This window comes from Triticum dicoccoides, chromosome 4A, assembly GCF_002162155.2.
Source record: "Triticum dicoccoides isolate Atlit2015 ecotype Zavitan chromosome 4A, WEW_v2.0, whole genome shotgun sequence".
Classification (NCBI taxonomy): Eukaryota; Viridiplantae; Streptophyta; class Magnoliopsida; order Poales; family Poaceae; genus Triticum; species Triticum dicoccoides.
This window is the reverse complement of record NC_041386.1, coordinates 614,808,812-614,812,204: the sequence shown is the minus strand read 5'-3', so window position 1 is coordinate 614,812,204 and position 3,393 is coordinate 614,808,812.

The window sequence follows — 3,393 nt, the reverse complement described above, 5'->3', positions numbered from 1 at the left end:
GATCACAGGCCCGCATTTGTGGCCCACAAGACATCGGAAAAGAGTAAGAAGATGTCGGCGACAAACAAGCAAAATGCTGCGAAGAAGAAGCTTCACCATCGCACGGGGTCAGGTGGCTACCTCAAAGCCCGGCCTAAGTGGGCCAAGGCTGAGAATGATCTGATTGATAAAGGGATCGAACCCGAGACAATGAACTGGCCAGACCGTTGCCGTACTTGGTTCTTCGGGGCTGGCAGAACCTTGGACCCTGTATCAGGGAAGTGCTTTTTGACGGACGAGCAAATGAAAATACCAGTCAAGAGGCTTCAGCACTATATCAATGCAGCGCAACAAGGGACGTTCGTTCCAGACAGAGAGAACGACGAGCTCACAATGATCCCCGGGAATCCTGAGCACCCTGGACGGACACGAGGCATGCCAGGCTCTGTTTCGTGGAAGGCTGGTTTTCCGGACGCAGGCGGTTACAAATGCCAGGAGAGGAGGAAAAAAAAGTGCAGCAGACCCAACTGCAGGCGCTGCACGCAAGGGTACAAGCGATAGAGGAACGAGAAGCAAATCGCAGCAAACGAACTGCCGAAGCTTCCCCCGAAGCTACCCCACCATCTCAGCGGAGAAGCAGCGTGGCTTCCACCGAGCTGGTTCAGCCGGAGCATGTCTTGACGGCTCCTGCCAGCTATCCCGTGGATGCTATCACTGAGTCTCAAAATTGCCACCTTATGATGCAATGGATGAATTTGAAGGTCAAGGCGGATGTTGGCTCTGTTTTACCTACTGAACCCGGCGCAACTTTTCACTGCCGGCCGATTCCAGAAGGATATGCTAGGGTGATGGTGGATGAAATAACGGAGGGATTTGAGGACCTCCAGCTTGACCACCCTACTGGTGAAGGGGAGACTCGGCTGGGTTCTGCTCTAAAGACTCCATGCCTATGGCGGAAGGAGCTCATCAACCTTCCGAACGGGACGCCTCCGCCTCCTCCTCCTCCTCCGGTGAGTCAGGGCACTCCGCCTCCTCCACCGCCTCCTCCTCCGGCGAGTGACGATCAGGGCACTCAGCCTCCTTCTCCGGCACATGGCGGCACTCCGCCTCCTTCTCCGCCTACGCCGGCGCGCCCGAGCAGCCAGCCTCCTCCTTCTCCGCCTCGTCAACAAGGGCGGAAGAGACCCGCCGTCGCTCCGGCTGCTCCGGCGCGTCGTAGTCCTTCTCCTCCGCCTCGTAAGCAAGGAAAGAAGACAGCCGCAGCCACTTTGTCTGCTTTGCCGGCGTCTACCAGTACAGCCAGAGGCGGGAGGAAATACAGATTCAGTCCTTCTCTGAAGACTCCGGAGAAGTTACCATACGAGATGACCCCGGAGGAGAACGCGAAGATCGTGTGAACCGAAGTGACGAACTGGTTTCAAGGGGTGAAAGCAAAGAAACATCCACCTCCGGAGGAGAAGGTAGATCCGGTGAAAGCGAAGCGGACTCTAGCTGCCCTGAGAAAACCACCAAAGTCTCCGCCGAAAGGCAACTATGAGCGCATTATTGGAAAGACATTTGTCGAAGCGGAGCGGTCAGGAAGTACTGTCAGTGATCAAAGGATAAAAGAACGACGAGCTGGGAAACAAATTGCCTAGCTCGGCGAACAAGCGAACCAATCGTGCCCCCCGCTCAAGGTGCCTAGCGACATCATCGCTAATGATCCGAGGATGGTGCCCGGTTATAGCAATCTTGGAGATTACCTGCCCGATGATGTACATTATGATTTCTTGGAGGTGGAGGCGGTACACAGATTCGAGTACGGGAAGCCTCTCGTCAATGATGAAAGATCTCTAACAACGATGATGCGAAGATTGCATAATTGGTACATGAAAACCTGCAGAGAGTCTGGGGGGAGGAATACTTTGACGCTGAGAGTTAGAGAGGAGCATGACCTCGTTGGAATTGAACTGTTGAATTATCCATTTGAGGAGTTCTTCCAGTTTTTCAATCAAAGGGCCCTCGATAAAGCAACGGTCACCTGCTACTGTCTGTAAGTACTACTACTTCTGTCATTAAGTCTCTCTAAATAGGTCAGCTCTTTCATTGCATGTATTTATAATTATCCTCACTATATTATGCAGATTGAAGATCGCCGAATTGAAGAAAAGACAAGTCGGTGATATTGGGTTCATTAAAACAAATCTCATAGATGCAACTGAGGTTAAATTTCATGCCGAAGATAACGAGGCCAACTTGCTACGATCGTTGGTAATAAATGAAAACAAAGATATAATACTCTTTCCTTACAACTTCAAGTGAGTGTTACTGTCTTGTGCATATTCGGTTTCCCTTATATATTAGTCCAGGTTATAGTAATGTAATTGATGAGTTATGCATGCGTGCACAGTTTCCACTATATTCTCCTAGAGATTAAGCTTGAGCAGGGACTAGTAACTGTCTTAGACTCGACACGAAAAGATCCCCAGGAGTATGCGGACATGACTGAAATCCTCGAGAAGTAAGTTAAATCGATCATTATCCACCATATCAGCAACTTTGTTCATTTCCTGATATCAAGTAATTCTTTTCTTTGTCTGGCAGGGTTTGGAGAAAATTTAGCAGAAAAGCTCCGGGACTGCCGAAGAAGCTGCAATTTAGATACCCGAAAGCAAGTACTATAGTAGCATGTTCCGCGCGTCTCCTAGTGATTCAAGCGCTAGTTTCCTCAATACCATTTGGCATGCTTGCTTATCAGTTTGATTGACCTCTATTTCTTGTAAAGTGGTTGTGGCAGGATCAAGGGAATGATTTCTGTGGATACTACGTTTGCGAGTCCATCCGCTACACGACCTGTGAACGGGGGTACACTGAAGAACAATATGAAGTGCGTAAGCAATAATATTCACAGTTTTATTTTATTACCATCATTTGTGTTGAGTTTCATTTATTCATATATATATATATATATATATATATATATATATATATATATATTGACCCCCTTCTTCAAATTAGATCTTTTGGATGCGGGATGAACTCCTACCACCAGATCGTATGCGAGCAATTCAAGAGGAATTGGCGGCATTCTTCCTTGACCACGTGATCGCTGAAGACGGAGAATACCATGTGGAGCTTGACTTCATATATAATTAGGAGATTATATTGTAAGAGATAATTATTGTATATATGTAGCCGGTAGTGTTGGATAGATATATACGAGAACTTGTTGTTCGACCAATCTCTCGGAGAAGGAGAGGTGGTCGATATCACTCTCTCTGTATGCATATATGTTCATGACGATCTTTTGTTTCCTTCATTTGCTTACTAGCTAGCTAGCGTGTCTAGTCCTCTCTATACGTATATAGTACGTAGCGTCGACCAAGCACAGACATAAGAGAGGACACTTCTCTCTATTAATTAGCTATAGCTATA